Source organism: Polypterus senegalus, chromosome 9 (assembly GCF_016835505.1).
Source record: "Polypterus senegalus isolate Bchr_013 chromosome 9, ASM1683550v1, whole genome shotgun sequence".
NCBI lineage: Eukaryota > Metazoa > Chordata > Cladistia > Polypteriformes > Polypteridae > Polypterus > Polypterus senegalus.
The window spans coordinates 108880653-108898722 of record NC_053162.1 but is presented as its reverse complement, the minus strand read 5'-3'; the positions used below and the strand labels follow the sequence as shown (position 1 = coordinate 108898722).

At 38.4% G+C, this 18070-nt stretch overlaps 1 protein-coding gene across 4 annotated transcripts in view; it reads left to right on the top strand.

Moving 5' to 3' along the window:
• cebpg (CCAAT enhancer binding protein gamma) overlaps window positions 1-18070 on the top strand; it is a 191445-nt gene that overhangs the window by 149801 nt on the left and 23574 nt on the right. For 2 of the 4 annotated variants that reach the window (XR_005634932.1, XR_005634931.1), the window contains 3 exons: window positions 7411-7579; window positions 8885-8951; window positions 9751-9891. The gene's annotated coding sequence lies outside the window, so the exon portion shown is untranslated. Of the gene's footprint in view, window positions 1-7410; window positions 7580-8884; window positions 8952-9750; window positions 9892-10429; window positions 10515-18070 lie in introns of those variants that run through there. The other 2 variants (XR_005634933.1, XR_005634934.1) reach the window with 2 other exon arrangements.

Sequence of the window (18070 nt, the reverse complement as noted above, 5' to 3'; positions counted from 1 at the left end):
AGTTTCAACAATCATTAAATAAATCAAGGAAGGTCAATATTTATTCTATATATATACTTTTTATTACAGTTAATTAACATGCTGCAGCTCAACCTAAAAATTGGTTTAAGCAGGTTTAGTAAATAGATAGATAAATGTTCATTCAAGTATAGATGTACTAATGAGCCATATGGTTTGCATAATTTCTGAGTAAGAAGTAGTCATATCTGATTTACATGCTTCATATGTTGTTCTGTAGTAAGGTTGCTAGACTATAGACAACAAGGTTACAGCTTCATTCCCCACCATGGAGTCTCTGTGACACCCTAATTAAGACAGATAGATAGAAAGACGGATAGAAGGAACTTTATTTGTTCCTGGGTGAAATTTGGCTTTTTACAGAAGCTCTTTAAATAAATAAATACATATGTACTGTATATAGATGTATAAATAAATATACAGTATATATACACACACTATCATCTGAAAACATACCAGAGCAACTAAAAAGAAAGAAAATTAAAAAGAAAGATAACTTCTGATTTGATAATCGCAGTCACTGTGAGGCATTATGTAGGCATATTGCTGTTGGTATGAAGGATGCACTTCTGATGAGTAATTTTCTGGCTGAAACTACTCATTGTTAGTGTGATAGAGAAAGGATGAGCAGAATAGTTCATAATGGCACTCAGTTTTGTTTCAGTACACTCTTTTACTATTACCTTCAGGGGGTCCAGAGTGCAACTCTTAACTGAGCTTGCCCTTTTAATTAGCTTGTTGATTTGGTGGCCCTCATTTGAAGTGATTTTTACCAGCCAAGCACACTGCAGTGTAAAAATCACACTGGCCATCACAGAGTTGTACAAGATGTTTAAGGGGTGCAAGTTAATCTTTCATGATAGTGAAAGACTATTTGGAACAGAGATTATAGTGAAATATTATTTCCTTTCACAGTAGTTGAGCTTTACTAATTTTACTTATTAATCTTATCTATTATTCAAGTTATTTATTCATCTGGGAATCTTTGTAACCCAGTAATTTCAAGTTAGCATTGTGTTTACTAAAATTCAGTGTTTCAAGAATACCTAGTTTTACTCAATGATGAAAGTGATTCACAAAAGAAAAAGATCAAGGAACATATGGAAACAGACTTGTACGAGTCCAGCCTTAGAAGCTCTACCCTCTTGTAGGTGGAGATACAGTCGAATCAAGGCTTAATTGTTTTGAAAGAGTGGATCAACCAGCTTTATATATATGTTAAAAGACAGCTGCAAGTAACAATTGCTGTTGGCTTCTATACCTTCATGTAATTAATCATGTGACATTATTGGGTACAGCAAAACAATTGTTCATAGACGAACAGTGTCTCAAGTGTTAGGGGAAGACAACATCTTGAACGACATCTAACATACAACTGTATTGTAGTGGTAAGCAGACTTCTACTTACAAGTAGTTTGATAGATGTAGTGACAGAGTGTTGGGACCTTTTCCCGCCCAGGAGGTTGTCATAGCACCAAGGGAGCAAATACACACAGGGCATGCAGACTGCTTCTACAAACATTTGTGATAAAATGGGTCGCTCTCAGGAGCTCTGTAAATTCAAGCGTGGTACTGTGATAGGATGCCACCTGTGCAATATGTCCATTCATGAAATTTCCTTGCTACTAAATATTCACGGTCAACTGTTAGTGGTATTATAACAAGGTGGAAGCAATTGGGAACAACAGCAACTCAGCCACGAAGTGGTAGGCCACATAAAATCACAGAGCAGTGACAGCACATGCAGAGGCACATACCTCCAAAGTTCATGTGACCTCTACATTAGCTCAAGAGCAGTGCATAGAGAGCTTCATTGAATGGGTTTACATGGCCGAGCAACTGCATCCAAGCCTTCTTCACTAAGTGCAATGCAAAGCGTCAGATGCAGTGTTGTAAAGCACACCGCCAGTGGACTGTAGAGCAGTGAAGACATGTCCTCTGGAGTGACTTATCTGTCTGGCAATCCAATGGATGAGTCTGGGTTTGGTGGTTGCCAGAAGAATGGTACTTGCCTGACTGCACTATGCCAAGTGTAAGGTTTGGTGGAGGGGGACTATGATGTGGGGTTGTTTTTCAGGGTTGGGCTTGGCCCCTTAGTTCCAATGAAAGGAACTCTTAATGCTTCAGCATGCAAGGCCATTTTGGACAATTTCATACTCCCAGTTTTGTGGAAACAGTTTGGGGATGGCACCTTCCTGTTATAACATGACTGCGCACCAATGCACAAAGCAAGGTCTATAAAAAAATGGATGACCGAGTTTGGTGTAGAGGAACTTGACTGGCCTGCACAGAGCCCTGACCTCAACCCAATAGAACACCTTTGGGATGAATTAGAGTGGAGACTGTGAGCCAGGCCTTCTCGCCCAACATTAGTGCCTGACCTCACAAATGCTCTCCTAGAAGAATGGTTAAAAATTCCCATAAACACACTCCTAAATCTTGTGGAAAGCCTTCCCAGAAGAGTTGAAGCTGTTATAGCTGCAAAGGGTGGGCCAACTCCATATTAAAGCATATGTATTAAGAATGGGATGTCATTAAAGTTCATGTGTGTGTAAAGGCAGGTGTCCCAATACTTTTGGCAATATAGCATATACAGTGGGGAAAATAAGTATTGAATGTGTCAACATTTTTCTCTGTAAATATATTTCTAAAAGGGTTTTTGACATGAAACTTTCACCAGAAGTCAGTAACAAGTAATCCACACATACAAAGATATTAAAACAAATAAGTCCATAAATTAAGTTATGTGTAATAAAATGGAATAACAGGAAATAAGTATTGAACATGCTTACTGAATTTATTTAATACTTAGTAGAAAAGCCTTTGTTGGTAATGACAGCTTCAAGACACTTCCTGTATGAAAAAACTAGTCACATGCATTGCTCAGATGTAATTTTAGCTCATTCTTCCACACAACTTGTCTTCAAATCTTGAAGGTTCTGGAGGCCTCTTCTATGAACTCTGATCTTCAGTTCTTTCCATAGATTTTCAGGATTTTCAGTTGGATTCAAGTCGGGTGATTGACTGGGCCATTCTAGTGGATTTATTTTCTTTCTCTGAAATCAGTTGAGAGTTTCCTTGGCTGTGTGTGTGGTATCATTGTCTTGCTGAAATGTCCACCTTCATTTCATTGTCATCATCCTAGTAGATGGCAACAGATTCTTATCAAGAATGTCCCAGTACATTTGTCCTTTCATCCTTTCTCCAATTATACACTGTTGGTATGGTGTTTTGGGGTGATGTGCACTGCCATTTCTCCTCCACACATGGTGTGTGTAGTGACATACAAAGAGTTTAATTTTGGTCTCATCTGACCAGACTATATTCTCCCAATATTTCATTGGTTTATGCAAATGTTGTGCAGCAAACATTAAACGAGCTTCAACATGCTTCAACAGTGGAGTCTTGCATGGTGAGTGTACATAGAGGCCATGGTGGTTGATGGTTGGTGGTTGATTACTTATTGTTTTCTTTGAAAAAACTGTACATGCTAATTCCAGGTTTTTCTGATGATGTTCTTTCCACTTCCAGATTACGGCCCCAACGGTGCTCACTGGAACATTCAGAAGTTTAGAAATATGTCTGTAACCAATGCCATCAATATGTTTTGCAAAATATGGTTGCGAAGGTCTTGAGAGAGCTCTTTGCTTTTGCCCATCATAAGATGCTTCTTGTGTGACACCTTGGTAATGAGAAAACTGTTTATGGGCCACCAATTAGGACTAAACCAACCAACTGATATTAATTTGCACTTATACGGGGCCAAATTGCTTTCTATGTCTTTTTGTAACTCCCTTTCCTCATGTGTTCAAAAGTTTTTCTCTGTGTCATTCCGATTTGTTACACATAATTTGTGGATTGATTTGTTTTGATTTCTTTGTATGTGTGGATTACTTAAGTTTTTACCAACATCTGGTGAAACTTTCATGTCAGTAGCCCCATTAGAAATATGTTTACTGAGAAAAACATTGCCGCGTTCAATACTTATTTTCCCCACTGTATATATATATATATATATATATATATATATATATATATATATATATATATATATATATATATATATATATATATATATATATATATATATATATATATACCACTATGTTTTTAGTGGTAGAATTGCCCAGACTTGTGCAATCTATTTTAGGGTGATGGGAGGGTCAGCAAATGGGCTAGCGCCAATCCAGGCTGTACTGGGTGCAAGCCCAGAAACAGTAAACCAAAGTTTTTCCAGGTAGTACTAGGTACAAGGCAAGAACAAACCAAGAAAAGGATGCTAGTTCACTGAAAGACAGAATCTTACAGGCCAGCTACGAGTTAACTTGGCACACATTCTTAGGGATGTGAGAAAAAAAATAGGAATACCCATAGAAAAAACATAATTTTACACAGAGAGAACGTGCAATATCCACACAGCCATAGCTGTAGTATACATCTGGCAGTGTCATGCAATATTTGTTTTAGACTGAAAACAAACACAAACATTTAAACAAGTACATCCTGTTGTTTGGATCTAAATAATAATTTACAGATATATTGCAATAATTGTTTATACAAGTGCATTTTTATCAGCTGGATGTAAAATTAAAAGTTCTGTTAACCAAATTTTGAATAAAATAGAAAAGAGTATTTCAAACACTGTTATTGTATTTTTATTCAGGTGGAAAACAAGAGCTCAGAGAAATGCCTGGAAACATTTATTTTTTACAGTCAACTACTACAATATGTCAGTCATTGTTTTGGGGAAGTAACTTATTGCATCATCATCAAATGTAAGGCAGTCTTTCAAAGGACAGTGGAAGTTCAGCGTGGACACAGACAGGCAGACACCAATAAGTCCAACACACACTTTTATTTACACTTTCAAAGTCCTGCACAACACACAGTGCCCCAGCACCAATCACCCTCAAGTCCGGGCCTTCCAACGATCCTTGCCTTGGTTTACAGCCTTCACTCCTCTCCTCCAGGCTTCGTCCTCTTCCTCCCGACTCTGGCTCACGACTAGAGGTAGGCTGCCCCTTTTATTCCCACCTGGATGTGCTCCTTGTGCCTCCTGATGAGCTTCCCGCGGCACTTCCAGGTGTGGTGGAAGTGCCGCATGATCACCCGGAAACACTCCGGGTGTCCCTAGTATTTCTTCCACCAGCACCTCCGGATGTGGAAGAAGTGCTGACGTCCAGGGCTTCTTACTCTTCCGGGCGCCCCATGGTGGTGGACACGGGCCCCTATAGGGTTGAGCTTCCATGCTCAATTCCCATGGCCTCCATACAAACCAGGGTGACTGCCCTCTCATGGTCTTGGGGAGGCATAGTCCCTGTCTCTGTCCTTCTTGGCGTCCCAGCTGGGCATAGCCCCCAGCCACCTGCCACATGATATACTTCTGTATCTGCTGGGACAATTAAATGTCATCTACTAAATTTACCTGCATATCTTTAGGAAGAAAGTTCAAGCTGAAATGCAAAAAAAAAATTTACTCCATGCATATATATCTTGGCTGAGAAATAAACACAGGAGTGATAGTGCACTATGCCACCTTACACATACTGTAAGCAATTATCCTCAAGTTACAGGAAATAACTTATTAAAGTGACTGCTGTTTTGATATACAGTATATCAAAGTAAGCTAATTGAATTTTACTGTTCAAATAGCTGAGGCCTTCTTCATTCTGTTTTCGTGTATCCAGAGATACATGAAATAATCCTTTACACAAAAATTGGAATACACTAGAGGCATTATGATAAAGCTTTTCAAAACACCATATAGTTTTTGTCATCTTTAACAAAAAAGAAGCCTTTGGTTCAGTCTGTAACAGCTGGTGTAAAGTTTTGCTACCACTTTTCAAAACTGCAGTCCCTGGTTCATGATCACTTGGAAGTGGCTTAGCGAAACCTAGCATCCACATCCCACTCCAAGCTCCTGGGCCACTGGCAGGGTCCTTATGAGGTCAAGGAGTGAATAGGGCTGGTGGATTATTTAATTCACCAATCATATCAGCATATATATAAGCATATATTTCCCACATGAACCTTCTCAAGCCCTGGTTGAACTAGGTACCACAGCTTCTCCTGTGGTAGCCTTATATGAGGATGCCAAACAACTTAATTATGGGGAAAACCTCAGCCCCCGGAGTAGGCGGGAATTGGCTCCTGGGTATGATCGAGGAAAATCACAGCCCCTGGTCCAGCCCCATCGTATTAATCCCCAAACCTGATTGGAGCTGGCACTTCTGCAACAACTTCCACAGGATCAATCATTCTCCTGTTTTGATGCCTATCCCATGCCGAGGGTGGCTGACCTCCTGGAACACTTGGGCCTTGCCCAGTACCTGTTTACTCTTGACACGATGAAGTGATACTGGCAAATCCCCTTGACAGAATCTGCAAAGGATAAGCACACTTTTAGTACAAATACTGGCCGTTGTCAATACTCTGTCTTACCCTTTGGGTTACGTGTTTCCCCCAGCAACCTTCCAACATCTGCTGGACTTTCTGCTGCACCCCATATTGCCTATAGATGCGTCTACATCGACAACATCATCGTCTATTCCAGCACCTGGGAAAAGCACCTACAACACCTCTCACCAATCCTCTGCACCATCTAGGAAGCCGGCCTCCGGATCAATCCCCAAAAATGTTATTTTGGGCTGACTGAGTCTAAATACCAGGGTTAAGAGGTGCATGGGTGACAGGTCAAACAGGAATTGTCTAAAGTTGCTGCGATTTGCTACTGACCCCAGCTGTACACCAAAAAAGGTTTGAAGAGGTTTGTGCCCCACTTCTCTGACAGTGTGATGCTTTTGACAGATCTCACAAAGAAGATGGCATCCAACATGAAGGTGACTTGAAGGTGGCCCTTATGTCAGCTCTTATATTACTTACTTCTGACTTATCTTTACCTTGTCTACTTCAGACCAGTCCTTCGGACACTGGGCTCGATGCCATACTGAGCCAGGTAGTTGAAGGAGCTGAAACCCCATAATGTATCTCAGCTAGAAACTGTTGGACTGGAATAGTGGGAGGCCATGGCAATTAAGTGGGTGGTGATGCACCTCGGGTACAACCTGCTGTGGCGGGATTTCATTCTGGTGATGGACCACCCATCAGGAGACCAGTCCACACATTACCAGGTGGTCCCTTAGCCTCCAGCCCTACAAGTTCACTGTCCTGCATTGCATTGACAGGGGATGCTCCATGTCAATGCTGACACCCTCTCCCAGATCCATTACCTTGCAGTGAGATCTGCCTGCCCCACTGGGGCTGGTGTAAGAGGGGGAGGGGCCTGATATGCATCTGAGGATCACCTTCCAGGTTCTTATAGGAAATGTAATAACCCGCCGAGACAAGAGGGGGTGCCAGTGCTAACTGTATCATTTCTTTTCTCCTTCTTAGCTCTGAGAAAATGCCCAAGGAGGGCACCCCAGTCTCACCCCCACTCAATTAAGCCTGCTTTTTTCAGTCTGGACGATATAACTCCAAGGGCTCCCTGAAGATGGCATATCAATTGGAGAAACTGCATCCTGTATGAACGAGCCCCCAGACACCGACCCACTCGCGAGAGGTAATTACTTTGAGACGCTATTGAGGCTAAAGAGGCAGTTGTTACACCTATTATCTGTTGCGCCACCATGCTTCAACATTTGTTCTGTTTTTTGGGCACTTGCAGTAAATGGGGTGGCCCGATTGACACACCAAATTTTCTTCAGCTCTCTGATTCCTTGTTTGCCTTCCATAATGTATAAAATATTAATTCACATTACTCATCATAAAAACAGTACAGCACTAATGCACCTGTGTCCAAATATTTATATAATGGTGTTTTTCTACAAACAAATCTTTGAAAAACTATTTTTCTTTGGAGACCTCAAACAGTACACTTATATCAAAAATACTTAAGAAATCTTAATTAATCAAATGTCTTATGTAGTGCACCTAAATGGTCAGTTATATTACATAACATTCTCCAACTCGCTTAACCCATTTGAGGTTAATAGGAGGGTGTAGCCTTTCCTGGCAGCACTAGGCACAAATAAGGAAGTTTAATATTATTTTCATATCTTTCAGAATTTATTCTGCATTGCATAATCTTTTTGAAACATCCATCTTTGCTGTTAATAAACCTGAGTTTATCTTTGAATGGAGACAGATACTATTCCACCAGTGTTGGGCTCAAGACAGTAGAAAACACAGAATGGGATGCTAATGACTCTCACAGCATCATATACAAACACTGGCATAGTTTAATATTACCTAATCTAATCTAATTTAACCTGGTACTTGGGGAGTTTACTAGATCCCCCACTGAAATCACATGTGGGGGGTTAAGGAAAATGTGCAAAGTCCATGAACACAGTGACCAAGCCTGGAACTGACACCAAGTCAATGGAGCTGTGAGGATGTCAATCTTTAATTAACCCAGTTCTTTCTTTTATAATTCTTGGTAATTCTTAAAAATAAGAGTGTATCACTATGGTTTATGCCTTCTTTTTGACTGCTTTGATTTCTTTGAAATGAAACCCTTAAAATATCTTTATTATGAAAATGTTGTTTTGCATCAAGTTATCCAGATTTCCACAAGTCTGTTGCTTATATTTAATTCATTTGTGCTTAAAATAGATCAAAAATTTGTTAAAGTTTATGGGAATGGCCTTTGTTGCTTTTTGTGTTTAGTTTTTTCATTTTGTATTCTTCATAGATAAAGGCAATCCAGCATCTGAGAAGCCAATAAAATATGTTTTTTTACATTATCTACTGCTGCTACTGCTACTATTACTATAGTAGAATTTTTGAGACTTTGGAATTTCTAATTCAGAGGCAGACTGTAAATTATTTATTGAAACTGTCTTATTTCACTGTTTGATTTTAGTATGACGACATGCAGAGATAAGATGGAAAGAAATAAAGGCAAAGAGCTACCTTAAATTATATGAAAGGTAAATAAAAACTGATAACAAAAGAGAAGGCTAGCTAGATGTGATTACCAAAATCAGCTCTTAAGGTGGTAATCCAGACTAATATAGACCAGACTGATTTTGAAAGTTGTACATGCTAGCCTGTTACAATGTGCTTTTGTCTAGATGCTTAAAAACATAACTTAGAAATTAGTCGTATAATAGACTCACACTGAGCAATCACTACATTAATGTTTAACCATCAGTAAATATTAGATGACATATAACTCATTTTTATAACCAAAGCTAACTGAAGACGTCACACTAATTTTCTTTTGCAATTTTCAAGTGATATTAGCTGAAACTCACAAGATTTTGTTGAAAACAGATGAATTTCTGTCATAAGATCCATAATCTAGCAATAAGAATGTGGAGCTAGCAACATTTAGCAGCTTCATCATGTAGCATTGGAGACATGGAAATAGATTATTGTGAAAAATATTAAAGGCATGTAACTGGGACTTAGCTTTTCAATATAAAGGTAGTGCTGCATTAACTATAGCTAAACGTGTCTCAGAATCCTTCACTGAATTCTGCAAAGCTTCCCAATTGAGAAACAGTAACAATTTCACTAGCTTTTAGTGTGGAATATTATGCTTATGGCTGCAGTGGTAAAATCTTTTTGCAGTCATGTGTCTTTTAAGGTAATATGTGGCACACATCCCATAGCCTTTGTCATGAAAGGACAAAAATCATAAAAGTTTGGGAAATCTTCTGTTGATCATTAAATAAATGAAAAACAAAACAGGAATATGATTCACTTTCAATGACTTCTTTCCAGATGCAATTCCAGAGCTAGACTGACTCCATGATGGCTGCAACACCGGTTATGAGGTATGCGAGGCAGAAAAGGCAGGTCCAAGTGCTTGGAAACTGCAAGTGATGTCACACAGCAGCACTTCACGGACTGCCGAATCTGCAGGTAAAATGAGAGGAGGAGCATTAGGTGACTCTGACAGCACTTGGCATAGAGTGTTATTACATTTCAATTAATAAGTTTAGTGTGGTAAAAATTAAAATCTACTTCAATGCCAAATTTATGTGCTGTACTTAGTTTGTAATACTTTTAATATTAGCATGTATGCTTTGGTTTTACATTTATCTGGGAGGCTAGAATTCAAGACCTCATCAGGAAGGCTCTCAGTGGCACCAGGCGATTTACTTTTATGCTGTACACTTGTGCCTGGTGACTGGTGTCAGTGTAATGGTAAAGGTTTTATAATGCTAAAAAGAAAAGAGAATGAGAAACACAACATTCTGGCTGTAACAACTTCACAACTGATATATAAATGTATATACTGTGAAATGTATATTATGTCAAATGCGTTGGCTTTGGTGACCAATTAAGAGGTGTATGGAGAAAGGAAATGGATATTGTCCATTCTCTGACCATTTTGCCTCCTCTGCACTTACAAGTCATAGAAAGTGGACCAATAACATCACCTTTGTCTTGCCTCCAGCTCTTCCCTTCCAATATCAGCTTTAAATTCAGAAGACAGCGAAGGAGAATTTAAAGGAAATCAAGAGATGTTATTTTACTTCCAGACAATAAAATAATCTAAATATCTAAGAATCAGATAAGTTATTCTGGACATCGTATGACATATTAAGTTTCAGTATTGCATTTTTTTATAACAGTTACTTTAAAAATATAATAGTCTACTGACAGTCATATATATATATATATATATATATATATATATATATATATATATATATATATATGTAATTGGTAAAACATATTCTTTGTAAACAATATTATCCAAATGGTGTACAGGAATAAAACATTTTTTGTTGCTAAATGTTGGCAATTATTCTTCCACATATGCAGTCATCCCTCAACCCTTGTGAGGTTAGGTTTACAGAAAAAAAGTGAAATCCTCCCAACTACAAAATTAGTTCTGTAAAATCAAACTAACATATTAAACCACTATATGCACATTTAAAACACTTCTTAGTAGTGTTGACACTAAAGGCACTGTTGCCCCATTGAACCCACCAGACAAACGTCCAGGACACATTTAAAACACCAAGGAGATTATTTAATAATAATAATACTTCAATAATAGTGCAAAAAGCACCGCATACTCCACAATCCTTTAATAAATCAATAATCAATAATAACCAATCCTCCACTCCCAGCAGCTCCGTCACACTTCCTCCCAACTCGGCTCAATCTGTTGGGTTTCCCATCATACTCTGTCCCGCCCCAACTCCTCCCAGAATTATGCCTTTTTGAATATGCAAATCAGTATAAATAGCCCTTAAGCTCAGCGTTCTATGAAAAGACAATGACAAAAGCAAGAGGGAAAATGAAAGGATTTCAGTGAATACCAAGTGGATGCAAGAAAAAACATACTATTTGTTGGTTTAAACAGTGGTATAAACAATAAAAGGAAGTTGATCGACTGACATAGCGTGTCAAAGAAACTCGAAAGCTTAAGTTCACAAAGTCGCACAGTGCCCTAAATAAAAAAGAAGTTGTCAGATATCAAAGTCGCAGTGAAAATGTGAGTCTTAGCCCACCATCTGAGTTTCATATGAAACACACAGTGGGGAAAAAGCACGAAATGTCAACTTCAATCTCGAGATGTCCACTTTAATCACGTAGTTTATTTTGTCATTAAAGTAGAACATCGTAAACTTCATCTTAAAATCGTTTAATTAACTAGTTTCTCAAATCACATCGTAAGTAAAGTAGCATGTTAAATGCTTTGTTTTGTATGTGTTCTTCTATGTGTTCTATGTGTGTGAATCACTACGTGCTTCTTAAATCGGCTTTCTCTACCTCTGACAGGACACAGAATCCATTACATTCGTGATGTTACAGCTCTCTGAATAACTAAAATACTGAGATGTATACGTGATATCATTTTCAACATGTGAACACGGTGGTGTAGTGATTGTGCACGACCTTCGATGAAATAATTTATTGCAGCAGTACTCAGGGGCAGCTCTAGGCTTGTGGCAGCCCTGGGCAGAGGAAGAATCGGTGGCTCCTCCGCCCACCGATGTCAATATGGTATCGTACAGACACTGCATAGCCACCTTGTGCTCATGACACAAGCGTTTAACTTTTGCCGAAATTTGCCGCTGTATTTGTAGCTGTGTGGTTATTTTCTCTTTCTGTTTTATATTCAATATATTTTGGTGTGGCAGCCCCTGGGATTTGGCGGCCCTGTGCAGGTGCACAGTTTGCACATGCCTAAGGCCGCCCCTGCAGTACTGTTTCTTTCAAACATACTAACCTCCAATTCCTGTCCTTCCTTTTCTTTCTCCAAGTAAACGATCACCACACAATCAGCTCTGTAATGGACGTTAAGCCATCTGTAAGCTTATAACGCTGATTCTTCAAAACTTCAAAAGTTTTATCTGTATAATATAATAAACATATTTTGCTTCATTTCATCTTAAAAATGATATTGTCATCATATGTAAATACACTCTTTATAAAGTGTCTCAGGTTGTGCAATATTATAACTGTACTGCGAGTTTACAGTGAGGTAACTGTACTAATAAGTACTAACAGTTCTACAAGGAGCAGTTGATGTACTGATTGAATGCATTTAGAGTTCTTGGGATGAAACTGTTTCTGAACCGCAAGGTTCTCATATGAGAAGCAGTTCAAATAGGAAGCATGGCTGAGGCAGCGTGTGCTTGATGCTGTATACTGATAATTCTTTTTCTGATCAGTTGCTCCAAGTGGTGCAGTGAGAGTAATATGGAAAAAGATGATCCGCTGTGGCAACCCCTAACAGGAGCAGCTGAAAAAAGAAGAAGAAAGTGCAGTGAGAGTAACAATGTTAAAGCAGCTATGTATTTAGAATAGTTTGACCATTCCGTGGACCTTTATATTGTTACTGGTTAATTACAATCAGATGCATTAAACTAATAAACAATATGTGGTTAATTTCAGTGTATTTATAAAGCCGCGTCAGGAAAAGAAAGGATAACCACACAGCAACAGTAGTACTGCTTTGACGCTGGGTGCCGCCAGTCTGCAAAACCGAGGGTATGAGGTACCGTGGAAATGTGCGTGGCTTTACGGCAAGTTTGGGTTTTATACATCGCGATTTGAACGTGGAAACGTTCTTATGCAACATTTCTATGTGTACGCACCATTTATACATGAGGCCCCAGGACTCTAAACAAATCAAAATCATATTATGTAATATCATCTAATGTTAAATTCTACTCCGTAGTTCTAAAATTTTTATTTTAATACTGTATTGAGAATTTGTTCTGTTCTGTGCATTGTACTGTATTATATTGACCCCCTTCTATTTGACACCCACTGCACGCCTAACCAACCTGGAAAGGGGTCCCTCTTTGAACTGCCTTTCCCAAGGTTTCTTCTATTTTTTCCCTACAAAGGTTTTTTCTTGTCTTCTTAGAGAGTCAAGGCTGGGGGGCTGTCAAGAGGCAGGGCGTGTTACAGCCCATTGCTGCACTTCTTGTGTGATTTTGGGCTTTACAAAAAATACATTGTATTGTATTGTATTGTATTCTGGCATGGATTTGTAAATGGGTAGGGGATTCATGTTATTTTGTGACTAGTTTTTTGTCTTTTTAGGTATTCAGACCAAATGTTGATGCAGTTTCTTTTTCACTAGAGCCTTATCATTCAATTGGGATACCATCTTCTCTATTTTTAGTGCATGTGCATCTCACTTGCTTTAAAACTGGGAAATATTTTGGTCTCATATTTAATCAAAAGTGAAGGCAATTTAACTGGACAAAATGCTTTAATATGCACAGCACTACCAAATGCAAGAATCCATGCGGACAGTTTTATATATAAATTAAAGGGTAAAATAACACTGCAAAGAACTGAAAACTAACCTCCCTTTGGCCCATCTAAGGTTTACAGCTGACATTTTCCTTATCCCACTTTGCCCTTTAACCCTTTCTTTGTCTTTGTCCTTAATTTCCTGACCCTCCACTCCGTCCCTATCCAGGGGAGGAGACCCTTCCCATTCTCCATACCTTACTCCACCAGGAACACACCTGGAATTAGGCCCAATTGATTTGATTTGGCCCAAGTGATTCCAGATTATTCATAGACCCTTCAAAGGCATGTAGTTGTCTCCTTGACCTTTTGGTTCCCATCCAAATAATAGTCCATCCTAACCTATGGACTGCAGAAAACCTCTGAAGTGTATTCCTAGGAAGTGCTGTTCTTAGCAAATATATTACAGAGTATCTTATTTTCTTACACATACACAGATGTGAAAAAAACAGTACACAGATTTTAACAGGGCTTTACTTACTAGACTTAAGTGCTAATAGTATATGAAAAAAATTATTTTGCCTTTTAGTTAACAACTGCAATCTTTTATTTGCATTTCATAATGACTGCAAACAAGATAAAAATTTTCTAAATCCTAAAAAAATGAATTTATAATAAAAATTATGAGCATGCTTGTGATATTGTGGTAATGTACCTGGAAAAGAATACACAATAATGTGAAGTCTTTGTTTGTTAGATGAATTTTAAAAATTTGGCAAGATGAGATGGCTTAAGAAGCATTATTTTTGGGCATTGTTACAGGTTTTTCTTGAGCCATGATAAATTTATATTGCTTGACAGTAACTGAAACTATACAAAACCTGCATACCCCTTTAAATTACATGGAATAAGTGAGGTGGGGCTCATGTGCATGTACTAAACCTAGGAATTTGAACTATTTGCTTACAGAATAGCCAATATTTACACAAAAGACCTCACTTAGCATAAAATGAACCTACTCAGAAAGAAAAATATACCACAAGAATGATTTTCTTAAAGTTATGCATTCTTAATAAAACCCAGAAAATTTGTCATAATTAGTAAAGGAAAAAAGAAATGCCTGGAACACCCACTTTGTGTATGTATAAGAGCAACAGCATGCTCAAGTGAACTCTGTTGATAACTGAAAGTGTTTGCTTAAGCAGAATATAATTTTCTTTCATAGCTATTAGAATATGGTATAGTCTTCTAACTTTCTTGCTATAATCTGCAATACAGTGTGTTAACTAAGTCAGTTTGTGTTTGGAAATGGAAAGACCCATTTACAACATGAAAATGGGATAGGCGTACAGTTTTCTGACCATTTAGAAATGGTTTAACTGTATGAGAGAAGTTAAAGAAACAAGCAAGACATATAAGCCTTAAACAGAACTTTTGTTTAATTTGCAATACCATTTTTTTCTCTATACTAGGCTAATTTTACTACATAATCATGTGATGACCCATCAGAAACATGTCTGTGATGCATTTGCTATTACTATTTGCTGCTCCAGGAATGACAAAAACAAAAACGAGATGGATTGCCTATGCTAGCATACATTTACATTTTGAACAAAAGAAATCAGCATGGTGGAGAAGCCATTAGTACTTCTGCTTCAGAGTTTTGTGCAAGTTCTGCCCTGGGATAAAATAAGCACCTTTACATCTCATCTTGTTAAATGACTTACACAAATATATTGAGGAATACATTCTAGAATTAAAAAACTGGAAAAAGACCAGACAATGTGGAAATGTTGCCGAAAAGCAGTAAGCTGCAAGTCTGTAATTTCTGCAATTAAATCAATAAGAAATAAAAAAGTGCCTGACAAATATGACAGAAATATTTACTTAAAGCCAAAAACTATATGATTATTTTTTATAAAGAAAAAAGTTTGACATAAAATACATTATATCTATAATTCCAGATTTTGATTTTCTCCAAATGGAACTTGTTTCAGTAATTTATTTGATACATTATCTATACTAATAAAAGGCAAAGCCCTCACTGACTGACTGACTGACTGACTGACTGACTCACTCACTCACTCACTCACTCACTCATCACTAATTCTCCAACCTCCCATGTAGGTGGAAGACTGAAATTTGGCAGGCTCATTCCTTACAGCTTACTTACAAAAGTTGGAAGGTTTAATTTCGAAATTCTACGTGTAACGGTCATAACTGGAACCTACTTTCGTATACTGTATACGGCCATAGTGGGCAGTGCGGTCGCCGTGTAAGGCGGAGTTCCGTGTCGCATCATCACGCCTCCCACGTAATTGAGTGCCTGCCCATATAAGCCCGTCCGTCAGCAGCTATCCAATAGACATGCTGCCGCGAAATATTCGTGGGTGAAGGACTGTGCTTATGCAAACGAAGATGAGATGGTCAGGCACAAACTCAGCAAAAGTGTGAGAGAAATTATGGTTAGCACAAGCACAGCTGAGAAGGCTTCGATGCATGTACTCCGAGTGGCTCACGTGAACTGACTTTGCAGGACTGGGAAAGGTAAACCTGTGCATGCAGTGTGTGATGTCTCAAATAAAGAGGAAGACGAGCTGTTTATTGATGCAGTATGAAAGGAATCGATGAATGAAACCTGTTATCTTTACAACAGTTGACAAACACGGAATATAACTTGAACACAACACATCCTACAAATACGAACCTGATTGAAAGAAATAATGATAATCAAATCCTTGACAGCAACACTCACAAAACAATTACTGTGTATTGACAATCATGTTACGTTATTTTTAAAATGTTCCCTTTCCTTTTTCATAATTTCTTTAACACACTACTTCTCCACTGCGAAGCGCGGGTATTTTGATATATATATATATATATATATATATATATATATATATATATATATATATATATATATATATATATATATACCAATAAACGGCAAAGCCCTCACTGACTCACTCACTGACTGACTGACTGACTCATCACTAATTCTCCAACTTCCCGTGTAGGTAGAAGGCTGAAATTTGGTAGGGTTATTCCTTACAGCTTCCTTACAAAAGTTGGGCAGGTTTCATATCGAAATTCTACGCGTAATGGTCATAACTGGAAGCTGTTTTCTCCATTTACTGTAATGGAGATGAGCTTGAAACCCGTGGGGCGGAGTTTCGTGTGACATCATCACGCCTTCCACGTAATCACGCAGTACATAGAAAACCAGGAAGACCCCAAAAGCGCTGAAGAAAACATGCATTATATAATTGAGAAGGCAGCGAAACAATAAGAAGCGGCGAGTGACATATACAACCATATTCATGAGTTCTGCTACTTGAAACAAAGCACGATGTAAACCCTACACTTTAAATTAAGTTCATAGACAGGCTGCCGCTGGCGTTTGTAATTTAGTGCCTGCCCATATAAGGCCGTCCGTCAGCGGCAATCAATAGCAAACTGCCACGGGTAAATATTCACGGGTGAAGGACTGTGCTTATGCAGAGGAAGATGAGATGGTCAGGGTGGTGTTTGGCACAAACTCAGCGAAACTGCGAGAGAAAGTTTTAAGTGCCAGGACTAAGGTAACATTAAATACAGCCATGGACATAGCACGAGATGGCACCAGCACAGCTGGGAAACTTCGATGCATGTACACCGGCGGCTCACGTGAACTGGCGAGTGCACAGATAAAAGCAACAGTTCCAAAGAGGCTGAACAAAACGAATTACACAATTGAAAAGGCAGCAAAAATATGAAGCGTCTGATACATACAAGCATATTCATAAATCCAGCTACTGTGGAAACAAAGCACACGTGGAAAAAGTCAATGTCCGCTAAAGGAAGACAGTGTAAAAAAACCCGTGCATGCAGTGTGTCAGGTCTCAGATAAAGAAGAAGACGAGCTGTTTATTGATGCAGTAAGAAACGAATCGATGAATGAAACCTGTCATCTTTACAGCGATTGACAAACACGGAATGTAACTTGAACACAACACATCCTACAAATACGAACCTGATTGAAAGAAATAATGATAATCAAATCCTTGATGACAGCAACACTCAGTAACACTCACAAAACAAATACTGTATATTGACAGTCATGTTACGTTATTTTTAAAATGTTCCCTTTTCTTTTCTAGCTTTTTAACACACTACTCTCGCTGAGATACGCGGGTATATATATATGTATATATATATACCCGATCTACATACTCGAATAATGGATACTTTATTCGCCATCAATGATTGTTTTGGTAAAGCCATACTCAGTGTATTCATTAGATGAGCGGTAAAAAGTAAGAGCGAGGGAGGATGACTTATTGAGGCATGCAGGCTGTAGTCTTGCGTCAACTCTATCTGAATTGCGATC